Source organism: Lissotriton helveticus, chromosome 5_1 (assembly GCF_964261635.1).
Source record: "Lissotriton helveticus chromosome 5_1, aLisHel1.1, whole genome shotgun sequence".
NCBI lineage: Eukaryota > Metazoa > Chordata > Amphibia > Caudata > Salamandridae > Lissotriton > Lissotriton helveticus.
This window is the reverse complement of record NC_136065.1, coordinates 1,724,071,229-1,724,084,317: the sequence shown is the minus strand read 5'-3', so window position 1 is coordinate 1,724,084,317 and position 13,089 is coordinate 1,724,071,229.

The window sequence follows — 13,089 nt, the reverse complement described above, 5'->3', positions numbered from 1 at the left end:
TAGCGAACAACAAATCCAGACAGTTCTGGCCAACTGTGGCTCTGCCGGCCAGCTAGAACATTGAGAGACCAGCAAAACAGTACCTTGAGAAATGCAGGGTGACGGCCACCTCTCATTGAGCACCGAAGAGCCGGCGTCAGCAAGTGTCGATTCCGGAGGTCTGTGCAGGAGTTATAAGGCCCTTGGAGCTACAAGAGTTGCATATCAAACTCCTCATGGTTGAAGTCAGGAGCATCAGTGTCGGCAGGCATTGGTGCTGCGGTGTGAAGTGCAGTGGTGCGGCATGCGGTGCCTCAGGTCACTGTGCAGGCAGCAGCTTGCTGACAGTTGTCCAGGGGCGTCGGTGAGATCAGGGCTGCGGTGCGAAATGGTGCAGTGCTCGTCGCTGTGCTGGCTGGACTTGGTACCAGCAGTCGCATTGTCTTTGCTGGAGCGCTGTCATCGGCTGATGAACCGAATTAAAGGGTGCCGGAGTCAGTAGGCCCAGGCTGCAGTTCGGGATTAGGTCAGTGGGTCATGTAATTTACGAGCGGTGCCCTCGAATCACGGTGCAAGCTGCGGCATCAATGTCGGCCTGGAGTGGCTTTATCGAGGATACCAAGGTGGTGTTGTGAAGCAAGGTGGTGTTAAGTACGGTGCACAAAGGTTGCAGTGCAAGCAACAGCTAGATGGCGGCATCGAATGGCATTGCCGGTGAGACCAGGGTTGTGATGCCAAGTGCGGCGGTGCGCTCTACTGTGCCTTCAGGACACAGAGCCCGCATCAGCGTTGTTGACGGTGTCCGGTAGCTTTTTCTTCTGTTGTAGAACAAAACACACAGTTCCCAGTGCTGGATGAACTTGAAGCTTTTGCTGATCCTGAGTTTTCTTGAACAGGGGATGTCATGTCAACATCGCTAAGTTAGCATGAGCTCTGCTGTCACGATGCTGGGTTGTGCATGTTACTACATGACTTTATTTTGCTTTTCACATGAAAACCGTCTGCTTTGTGCATTCTCGGTCTGTTCCTGGAGTTTATTCTGAACACGGTGAGCAAGGTCGATAAGCAATGCCCTTGTTATTCTGTTCTGGTCAGTCCCAAGCACCTAGACATAACACCCTAATACAGTTGCGGCTGCTGAAGACTCAGACTTTGATATTATGAGAATGCATGTTTGGTTGACACACACCCGGAGAGGGACCTTTCCAGGGAGACGAGCCATGCTGTTGCTATGATGTAATATACTTTCTAGGTACTAAGGTATGGGGTCTGCTGACAAAGCCCAGGGAGCTTCTATTATATAATAATACTTCTTCTTACCAAGGGGAGGGTGGTTAGGCATATAGTCCTTTATCCACTGTCTGTATAAGATGACATCTCCCTTTATAATATATGGACTTGCTACAATGCTAACTGTTTAGCTTCCCAGTATAAGAATTGGCTTGGTAGTTTGGTTTGCCCTGTTCCCATCATGCACTGGGACAGGAACAGACTAATTTGCATATAGCCAAGTTCTGAGCTGGGATGGTGCAGTGAGCTAAAAAACGGTGATGGATCAAGCCCTGATCTTTGGACTGGGTAAGAGTGGTCTGCTTAATTCAGGCACTCTGTTCATCACCACCCCCTTTTCTGAATCATTTTGTCCACCATAAGCGTGGAAGGGTATACTCAGATGTGAGTCCCTTGCTCATTGCACCATCAGGATTCAAGCAAGCCGGGCCGACGACGCCTGAAATGGCAGAAACCGGTCCCCGGAAGCTTGTTTCCTTCCCAGTATAAGAATTGGCTTGGTAGTTTGGTTTGCCCTGTTCCCATCATGCACTGGGACAGGAACAGACTAATTTGCATATAGCCAAGTTCTGAGCTGGGATGGTGCAGTGAGCTAAAAAACGGTGATGGATCAAGCCCTGATCTTTGGACTGGGTAAGAGTGGTCTGCTTAATTCAGGCACTCTGTTCATCACCACCCCCTTTTCTGAATCAATTTGTCCACCATAAGCGTGGAAGGGTATACTCAGATGTGAGTCCCTTGCTCATTGCACCATCAGGATTCAAGCAAGCCGGGCCGACGACGCCTGAAATGGCAGAAACCGGTCCCCGGAAGCTTGTTTCCTTCCCAGTATAAGAATTGGCTTGGTAGTTTGGTTTGCCCTGTTCCCATCATGCACTGGGACAGGAACAGACTAATTTGCATATAGCCAAGTTCTGAGCTGGGATGGTGCAGTGAGCTAAAAAACGGTGATGGATCAAGCCCTGATCTTTGGACTGGGTAAGAGTGGTCTGCTTAATTCAGGCACTCTGTTCATCACCACCCCCTTTTCTGAATCGTAAGCTAACAAGTGGCGCTGCGCTTGGAGGCTGTTGCTGACACAAACAAACAACGCGAATTACCAAAGAATATTGCTAAAGCTTGTAAAACCTTAGGGGGCAAAAGTCTGGGAATTAAGACTTTTACTCAACATCAACAAAAAGCCCAAACTGAGAAGGATGGACACCCGTTCTTTCCTATAAACAACTGGAGCAAAAAACAGAGGCAGCAAAAACAGAAGCAAGGTTTGCGTGCTGCTTCACTGACATCTGAATCTTCTGAGTGTACTTATGATTTGCGTGACCGCGCAAAGCTTAAGGCTCCAGACAGATTTCAGTCCCTGATCAGCGCTCTCCTCGTTCTTTGCAGGACACATTGGACTCTCAAGTTGGTGGTGGAGAGCGCCAGGAATGCAGCAAAGGCGTGACTGGTCAGCAGGGACGAGATCATCCCCGTCAGTTTGACGTAAAAGCCAAACAGGAGGGACTGCCACGTTTTCGACCCCCTTATCAAAAGAAGAAAGTTGCCGCTTTAACAGCGAAGTAAGCCTCAGACAGTGAGAACGCTACTCCTTGATTGGACATAGACAGTGACACTCCTTGACAGTGCAGCGGAAGCTACCATAGTGCGGGAAGCACTGCATCCCTGTCTGGAGGCGAGAGCAACTGGTACATTTATTACAGTGGAAACAGCAGATACGCGAGTTGCACCCCCTGAGACTGTATGAAATAGTCCTCCAAATCTAAGGTGATATAAAGCATACAATTACTGTGGTTTTCAGGGAAAATCTCACCTCTTTGTATGAGATTTTGGTGGCAGAGGCGGATTGGCAGATGCCGTTTGTTCTGGCTTCTTCTCGGGAGGATGTGATACTTCTGAGTTTTTTGCGTTGCCTCCCTGAGGAAGCTAAACAGGCTTTTGCAGCGGAGTGGGCATTGGCTCTGGCTCCAGTGGTGTATCGTTATCAATTGGACTGGGATAGAGATTTCTGGCACATGAGATTCCTTTGCGATCTACACTAGGGTTGGCGGACATTTCCGTTCCGCCCACAGAACGGGTGGAAATTTGCACTTTCCGCCTTCCGCAAAGAAGGCAGAAAAATGGGGCAAGTTTCCTCCCAATCGCGGGCAGAACGGAAGTTGGCCGCCCGCCCACCTCCCGCTTTCCGCCCGCCTGCCTCCTGCCTGCCGCCCGCCTCCCTCCTGCATTATTAAATTAAATTAAAAGGCTAAATAGAAGTTTAAAGCAAACTTACCTTATTGCGCCCTATCTTCCCGATCCCGATGCATGCGCAGTTTCCAAAAATGAAGCCGGGATCGGGAAGATGTGGCGCAATAAGGTAAGTTTGTTTTAAAGTTCTATTTAGCCTTTTAATTTAATGTAAGAATGCGGGCGGGCGGCAAGCGGGAGGCAGCCGGGTGGGAAGCAGTAGGCGGGTGGGCGGCGGGCGGCCTCGTGAAACGGAAATATCGCAGAGAGGCACGGAGATTGCTTCAATCTCCGTGCCTCTCTGCGATAGTCCCTTCCGCGACTTCCGCCCACCCCTAATCTACACCACAGCCCCAACCACAATATCCAATCAGACGAGAGGCTAACGCTTCCCTCTGTGACATTTTGTCCCAAATGGAATATCAAGGTGTAATTGAACCCTGTGTATCACCCATGAATAATCCCTGTTTTCTGATATTGAAACCGGACAGTTCATATCGCATTGTATTAGATTATTGAACTGTAAATAGTCATATTCGTACATTTGCAGTACAGAACACACATAGCTCAGCGTTAGTACATAACATTGTTCGCAAAAAATACAAAACTATGTTGAATATCTCCAATAGTTTTTACAGTCACAATTTGGCTCAAGAGAGACAGGATTTGACCGCATTTAGCGTGGTTGGCAACCAAAAAAGATTTACCATTTCCATTTCATAATCTTTATTTGGCAATATATGCCCTAAAAGACGTGCATATAATCATAAAAACAACATTTCTCATTTAAAAAAAACATTGGATAAAGAAACAAATTCATGCTGGTACAAGATCTGTGTGGTAAATAATTCAAATCAATCAATAACCTCTACATCATCAGCTGAAAAGTTCTTTGTAAAGTGCATATGCATTAGCAAAATTATACAGTGTTCAGCACGCCCCTGCGTTTAAGCCATATCGCCGCAAGAAGATTTACAGTTTGCCTATGAGCTATAAGAACAAGCCTGGGGCATTTACTTGCACGTGTCATGTCGCATTCTCATTTGTCAATGACATTTTATCTGACAGATGACAAACTGATTCGGCACCTAGTCTGCATGGATCGGATCATCTTGTCGTTTGCCGACTTTGGCTGTAAATTTAACTTTGCTAAATCGCACATTGCTTTATGCATTGATACAACCTTCGTATTCTTCTGCCAGCTGGCTTCCGACACATACCTCTCTTCTTCAGTCTTTGCAGTGATTTGCTTGCGACTAACTTAATGTAAACACGTGATAATACTACGATCCTGGTCATACGCATTTTGCCGGGGACGGTAGGGTTCACTTACTTAACGTATAATTAAGGTGACACAGTACAAATTGCATACAAATCACTTTTGTACACATCAGCATTCAGCCTGCTCTACACATAGGCTCAAGCTATACATCGAATTACAGGAGGATCAAGTTCACAACAGAAAGTATAAAGTCCCTAACAGACACAGCCATCGATCTTCTATTCGCTCAACCGTTCGGAGAGAACCTGATACAAACTTGGCAATGTTTTACAACCTACCTCAGCAACCTAAAGACAACAGACATAAAAACAAGGAGTTCATTGGCACAGACACAAGAGAAAAAGATAACAAAGGCGCAAAATGCACAAATAAGAGTTCTTATGAGATCGATATACAACTCGATAAGATCTCTACGCCACGCACCAGGGAACACATTGCTCCTTTTATCCCTGCGGCAACAGAGAACTCAACTGAAGAGGCTGAAATAGCACATCAATAACAACAACGAACAGGACCTCTGGGCAAAACTCTTGCACAATATTAAGCACAACGCAAGCGATCGCTTCTGGAAAACAGTAAACTCTATCATACACCCCATCCGTGGAGGACTGACTTCATTTATACTAGAGGAAAGCTGGGCAAGCTACTTAGACTCCCATTTTAACAGCCAAAGCAACATTCAGCACACACCAGAACACAGCAGTGCAGCCCAGGATGGGCACAATACCATCAAAGGGAGACGGGAAAGTGGCCACAACCACCTCTCCGTAAGCTGTGCCGCCGCTTCCTCTCAAGAGCAATTGATACACTCAATTCTTCCTGCTCAACCCAACACAAGGAGGAAAGCTCACTTGCCTCCAAACATCTAACGATCAGGAATCAGACCAGCAAGGGAAGAAAGGAGGGAGCACCGGGCCCGAACGGAATCCCACCAGCAGTGTTTAAAGAATCATCCTCAATATCTTTTTCATGAGGGACAGAGGGTCCACCCTCTCCAGTTATAGATATTACTGTATTTAGGGGGGTTTGTACAGGATCAAGTACCTCGCTATGATGTGTAGAAACAGCTCCAGAGGGGTCATAAGAGCTAGAGATAACAGATGGCTGAATATTGTTCTTAGATACCACACTCGTATTCTTTTTCTTGACTAGATCAGGCACTATTAGTTCTTTTGCTTTTCCATAAGAATCAGTCTGGGCCACAGAAATAGTTGTACTGCTTGAACTAAGTTCCGAAAGTGTGGTTACAACATTAGAAACAGTGTTGGCTTTGTTAGCACTATTAGCCATGGTTGCAGCTTTGGCTTTAGCTCCCCTGCCTTTAGAAACCATACTTGTCGATAAGGAAAAAAAAAAAAAAGAAAAAACGACGTCAGCTATGTTTTCCCTTTCCACTTTCGCCAACAAATAGCTCTCTCCCACTAATGTCAGTAAAGTCGAAGCGCAGGATTAATCAAGAAAGTCTTTATTTTGTTCAGCCAATTGGAAATTTTTTCGTAAGTTAAAGTGCTTCCTCCTCAGCAAGTTTTCTTTTTTTCACAAGCAGTCCAGAATAGATACAACCCAAGCTTAGACACAACGTATCACTGTAGTGTAACACTGCAATATCGAGACAATGTAGCGCTGATTGTGGACTGTTATTTAATGTTCTAGCTGTCCACAAACAAGTCAGTCTTGCAAAAAAAAGAAAGGGGCAGCCCCCAGTACAACCACGTTTTTAAATGTTATCCTTAAACAAGCAGTTTCTTCATGTTGTGTTTCTCACCTCGTAGCGCTCGATAATGTCCAATATCCTTAGAATGTTAAATATTGCACTTTTGTTGATTATGGATCGTTACTTCTCAGGGGTGCCACTCAGCCGGTCTCAAACTTCAGATTTCTCCTGTTAGCTCCATACTCGCGCTGTGCCCGAGCCTCTATCAAACACCTTCACTCTGTACAGCGTCGGGCCCCTCCGCCTTTCTCACGCCCTCTCAGACCGAGTAGACTGCTCCAACGAGCCCTCCGTCCACAGACCTCGAACCTCGGAGCGCAGTGTCAAGCGACTCCGCCTTCCCGCCACACGCCCAGCTGGCCTGCCCGCTCCAGCGCTCCACAGAGGAACGGAGCCCTCGGAGCCTTTGCTTTAACTTTTGCCGCTATTTCCTTACGTTCTCCTCGTGGCTCCAGTTCCAGCCCCCGAACTATCAACGGCATAAGAGTTGAAAAAGAGACAATATCCGGACAGAAGCAGCTGAACAGAGCGGCATAAGGTTAGTCAGCGATGGGCGAAACACAACTCGGCTCTCACTCGGCTACGGTAGCAGCCGCCATCTTGCTTCAATAGTATTTATTCTTTGTCAGGCAGTGGGGGAGGTTAGAGTATCTCCACGGGCTAGCGAAGGGGGTGTCCCCATTCTGCAAAAAACTGCAAAAGAAAAGGAAATGATAAACACTGCAGCAATTAATTGCGAGTCTGTTGATTCAGGGGGGCCATTCTTCTCTATGTCCAAAGTCTCAACAGGGTCTCAAGGGGAGACTGGGAATGGTATGGACAATGAGAGGCTCTCACATACAAGGGACTGGGCAGATGATGCTAACCAATTTTTTGAAGACGATCTTCTATTATCCGAGTCTCTGACAAGTGAGGTAGCTCCCAACACAGTTCGCAAGATCACAGAATTACAGAATCCTCTTGTAAGCGATTGCATAAATATGCTAGATCAACCACAGTGGGATGGAACAGAAGCAACACCGGAGAACCAGGGGGAGTTGCCAGATTCCATGCAAAATGAAGATGAAATTACCTTAAAATCTATCTACAATCTTCAAACTTTAATGTACAAAATTATTATGGCTCACAGAGAGGAGACTAAGGCTGAGGGGCTTCGTACTGAGGGAGCTGTTTGCAAATTGCAAAACGTTGTTCGCAGACTAGCTAAGTCCAGCAACGAAACCACCATGAGAATACAGGAAGCTGAAGTCAGAATCTCTGTTGTAGAAGATGAACTTTCTACTCAGAAAACCTCAATAAAAGACTTGGAAAGTACTAGACATGATTTGGACTGGAAATTGACTGACTTAGTCAACCGCGCACGTCGGAAGAATCTGCGCATATTAGGGATAGCTGAACAGTCAGAGGAGAGAGATGTACGGCGTTTTATCGTCGATTTGTTTTCAGCTGCATTCCCAGATCTTAAGGGTTGGGATTGGGATACAGAAGTCATAAGAGCACAAAGATTTCCTTTTACCCAAAAACGAGATCAGGGGGGGTGTAAGGAGTGAAACCAAGAGCTATCCTTATATGCCTGCATAATTACTTACTCAGAGAAATTCTGTATGATCTAGCTAGACCAACAAAAGCTAGACAAGCTCTGGGGCACAAATTCTTTGTGCGACCAGATTTTTGTCAGGCGACAGTGCAACAACGCTGGAGGTTGAAGCAATTAATATCACCCATTCAGAACAAAGGGGGACAGGTTTTTCTACTGAACCCAGCAAAACTTAAAGTGCTATACAAGAGTAAAACCTTCTTTTTCATTTCAGAGGTTAAAGCACAACAATTTATAGACACAATGTAGTAGAAAACATCCAAAATTCTAACTTTGCACTTTTTCTCTATCTTTTTTTCCCTTCTCTCTCTTTTTTTTTGGGGGGGGGGGGTTTGGTCAGCATGGGTAGAGTTACACAACTCATTATCACTTTCCATAAAAGAGGACAATTGTCCTTACGCTTCTGTTGGGTGGGTTTCGGGAGGGGGTTGGGGGAGAGGGGGGGGGTAGGGTGGTACGCTGGGGACAAGGAAATACAGTTGAAGATTATTTTTTGACAATTAAGACTCAAGATCTGGTTGTGTTGCTAGCACAGAAGGTGCATTGTTATTGTTATTGTATTTTTTTTCTGATTAAAAATAGGATTAATGACAGTATTGCAACTAGATTAGAAAATGGGTAAAATTTCGATTTGTTCACTGAATGTCCGTGGCCTCAATGATAAAAAAAAGGGGTATATTGGCTCAGATGCTGAAAGCTATGTGGATGGATTTAATCTGCATACAAGAAACGCGCATATCTTGGAAAAATAGAGGATGGCTAAAGGATCTTGGATTAGAGGTAGTGGGGTGTTCTCGACAAAGTTCTAACATCAGGGGAGCGGCTATCTTAAAAAGGTATGGATTTGGGGAGGTTAAAAGAATTAAAGAAGATCCATTGGGGCGATGGGTAATATCTGAATTGAAATTTGGGGATACGATCATTGTTATCTGTTCTCTTTATGCGTCAAATGTTGACGACCCAACAGTCTTGCATCAATTAAGTGTGGAATTAGCCTTGTGGTCACCTTTGTTAATACTTTGTGGGGACTTTAACTTACATCTGGATGAAACATTTGATATAAGCAGCAATACCCTATACGTAGGTAAGAAAAAAAATGTGTACAAAGCAGTTAAAGGAATCGTTCAGGAATTTCGACTCCTTGATGTTGGATATATAAGATCTAATGGAACATCTGGATGTACTTTTTTCTCAGCCCCACATCAGAGGCATTTTAGGTTGGATTATTTGTTTGTTGCTACAAGGCTTTTTAACAGTGTTTCTAATGTAAGTTACAAGGTCCTCCCCAAGGTGATTTCTGATCACAACCCCATCACTATTAGCTTTGAATTGAATCTCTCACAGAGCCCGAAGACCTGGTCTTTTGACCGTAAACTTCTTTTTGATCAAGCCTACATTGAACGTATGTCCATATGGATTTTGGAATTCTTTACAAATAATAGGGGAACTGCCTCTTTGGATGTAGTCTGGGACGCGTTCAAATGTGGGGTTCGGGGCGAGACTTTGAGTTACTCATTAAAAAAACAAAGGGACGATAGGAGGAAGGAGGATGAGGAGATGAACCAGTTGCGATTTATGGAGATACAACTCATGCAGGCTTGCCATCAAGGTGTGGATACGGATAGTATTCTTAAGGAATTATTGGCCCAGAAAGTGAAAATACACCGGGGATTTGCTGTAAAATATGCTCAACAACTTGCCGCATTTCGATCAGAGGTGTATGAAGTAGGAGAAAATTCAGGGAAACTTTTGGCTAAAAGGGCAAGGCAGAAGGCTGCTTTCTCTAGTATAGATAAAATAAACAATACCGCAGGGATTACAGTTAATAAAATTGCCGATATATTGGATGTGTTTTGTGAGTTCTATTCTAGAATATATACTGAGGATGTGATGCGTGATCCAGTGGACATGATAGGTCAATTTATTGACTCAGCTGTAATTGGTATATTAACAGCAGAGGAAAGGGAGAAGATGGACATACCTATTACCTGGGAAGAGATTGAGTTATCGATTTTGTCTTTAGCATCCGGCAAAGCAGCAGGCCCTGATGCAATTCCCTTAGAGTTTTTCAAAACTTTTCGTAATACTTTGAAACCTGAATTAGTCTCATTATTTCTTACTGCGCAACAGGGCACTGCTCCCATGTCCTGGCACGAATCAATAATTACTGTATTCTTAAAGAAAGGCAAACCTCCTCTTTCCCCTTCCTCTTTTCGTCCCATTTCATTAATAAATGCGGACAGCAAATTTTTTTCCAAGATTTTGGCTTTGCGCTTATCCACCGTTATTACTTCTTTAGTTTCTAAATATCAACATGGGTTTATCCCTGTACGTGACACTGCGGATCATATCCGGCGGATAATCACTTTTTTAGATTGGTCCCAGGCAACCCGATCTAATATTGGACTGATCTTTTTGGGTGCTGAAAAAGCTTTTGACCGGGTTGCCTGGGACTACTTATGGGATATTTTGGCTAGAAAGAGATTCGGACCAGGTTTTTTAACTGCCTTAAAAACTATGTACGTGGCTCTGAAAGCCTGTGTTCGTATTAATGCTCAACTTTCTTCATTATTTTCAATCACCAGGGGTACTCGTCAAGGATGCCCCTGTTCACCTTTACTTTTCGCACTTTATATTGACCCCTTAATTAATCGTTTTATTTTGGAGGAAAAAATCAAACCCATTTATTTAGCTAATGTCAATTATCGAGTATTAGCCTATGCTGATGATATTGTTATTACAACTACAGATGTTCAGACTGCGATACCCGCTCTTAACGATTTAGCTACACAATTTGGATCTTTCTCCGGTTATAAACTTAATCTGGAGAAAACCCAAATCTCATGTTCTGGGGACAATCCTCCTACAAATATTTCTATGGCTACGGAGGTGGCATACCTTGGAATCAAAATCTCACTGCCTATAGCAAATATACCTGAGATAAACATGAACCCTGCAGTGATCAAAATCAATTCTATGCTCGAGCGTTTAGACCACTTGCATTTATCGTTGCATGGCAGACTTAATATTTTAAAAATGCTAATTCTACCCAAGGTATTGTATATGTTCCGCACAATACCTTTAGAATTTCCTTCTTTAAGCTTTAAAAACTTAGAAAGGGTTACATCCATATTTTTGTGGGGCTACAAGCGACACCGGAAGGCTCATAAAAAAATTATTCTGAGAAAAGAATGTGGAGGGTGGAATGTTCCATATTTTCTGTTTTATTACCTAACGGCAACACTTCAATACATCTCCCCACTGATAATCGGGGACAGAGCCTACATTCCCTTATGCCAAACACCGTCTACTTTTGAAATGATTATGGGCGAAAAAGCTAAAGCTTGCTTTATCGAAATGATTGAACCTAGTTACTACAAGAAAAACAAATTTAAGATGCTAAAGGCAGCTTTTGGTGTGTGGCAAAAAGTTCGGAAACATTTGGGATTAAGCTAATTGAATGCCTATACACCGATTGCTGCTCCCGGTCTTTTACCAGCCACGATTTTTTGTGATTTAATAACTATGAGATGGGAACAGAAGAGAATACGTTATTTGGGTGATTTATATATTCAGGGCCAACTTGCCTCATTTCAGGAACTTCAGGACAAGTTTTTGTTAACCAAAAATGATTTTTTTAAATACCTTCAGATTCGCAGTTATTTGCAAAGTTTCTCTTTCATTAGTGAAGTTAGTATGAACAAAGTCCCCCTTATGGAACATTTGCATAGAAAAACTGTGATAGGTATCCTTTATCTATGTCTGATTCACGAATTTGGGGATGACTTAGAGTATTGTCAATCGAAATGGGTTACCAAATTAGGGATCCCCGATATTGACGTTCTAGAATCTATCAAACTAGCATCGGAAATCTTAATTACTGGGATGATGAAATCCCAACATTTTATGTGTATTAATGACCTTTACTACACCCCTAGCAAAGTGGTTAAGTGGAGTACGACGGTGGGAACAAAATGTAACCGCTGTGGTTTGTATGCAGCTAATGACATCCATATGTTCTTCCAATGTCCTAAGCTTGGGGACTTCTTTCATCAAATTGAAATGTTTTTTTCTTCTGTTCCTAATAGTGATATCATAGTAACTGCAGAGCTGTTGATAATAGGTATAGACTTTAGTACTCCAAGATGTAAACCATTAACTTGGTTTCTCTTCATTTGCATGGCAGTGGCCAGAGCATGTATTACTAGGGAGTGGATCAATTTTGAACCTCCTTCTTTTTTTAATTGGCGAGAAAAATTATTGTTTATGTATAATATGGAGTCTGCCATTTATCAGTCTAAGGGTGTTAAAAAAAGGGCTTTGGGAAAGAAAATATTGGCCCCAATTGCGGAATAGATTTAACTTTCTCTGTTTTCTTGAGTCTATATGTAATCATATATTTACGTTTTTTTTTATTGCTTATCTTCTTTTATTTTTTTATTTTTTTCTTCAACTGCTGTATTTCCTTGTATTAAACAATAAAAAAAAAGCAGTGTTTAAAGAAAAGCCTGATGATTGGGCAGAAACACTTCATCCACTTTTTCTGGAAGTAAGACAACTAGGTATAATTCCAGAATCATGGAAGGGCTCAACGATCATGCCTATCCATAAAAGTGGTAGCAAGGTCTCGCCAGCCAATTATCGACTAGTAGCTCTGATTGACAACGAGGCCAAATACTTTGCGGGAACACTTCTGGAGGAACTGACAATCTGGGTGGAATATAACAAAATAATCCCGCTAAATCAGACAGGATTTCGAAAAAACTCCAGTACGATATCCAACATCATGGCAATTTCATTGATAATGGACACGACAAAAATGAGGAGAACACAGCTGCATGTCTGTTTCATTGACTTGCGCCACGTTTGATAGCTTGGAGAGGTCCAAACTGTGGTCCAAGCTAGCCAGAAGGGGCATCCCAAACAACCTTCTATCGATGATAATGCTTTTACACACCAACACTTGGGTACAAGTCAAATTAGGCTCACGGTCCCATCTAT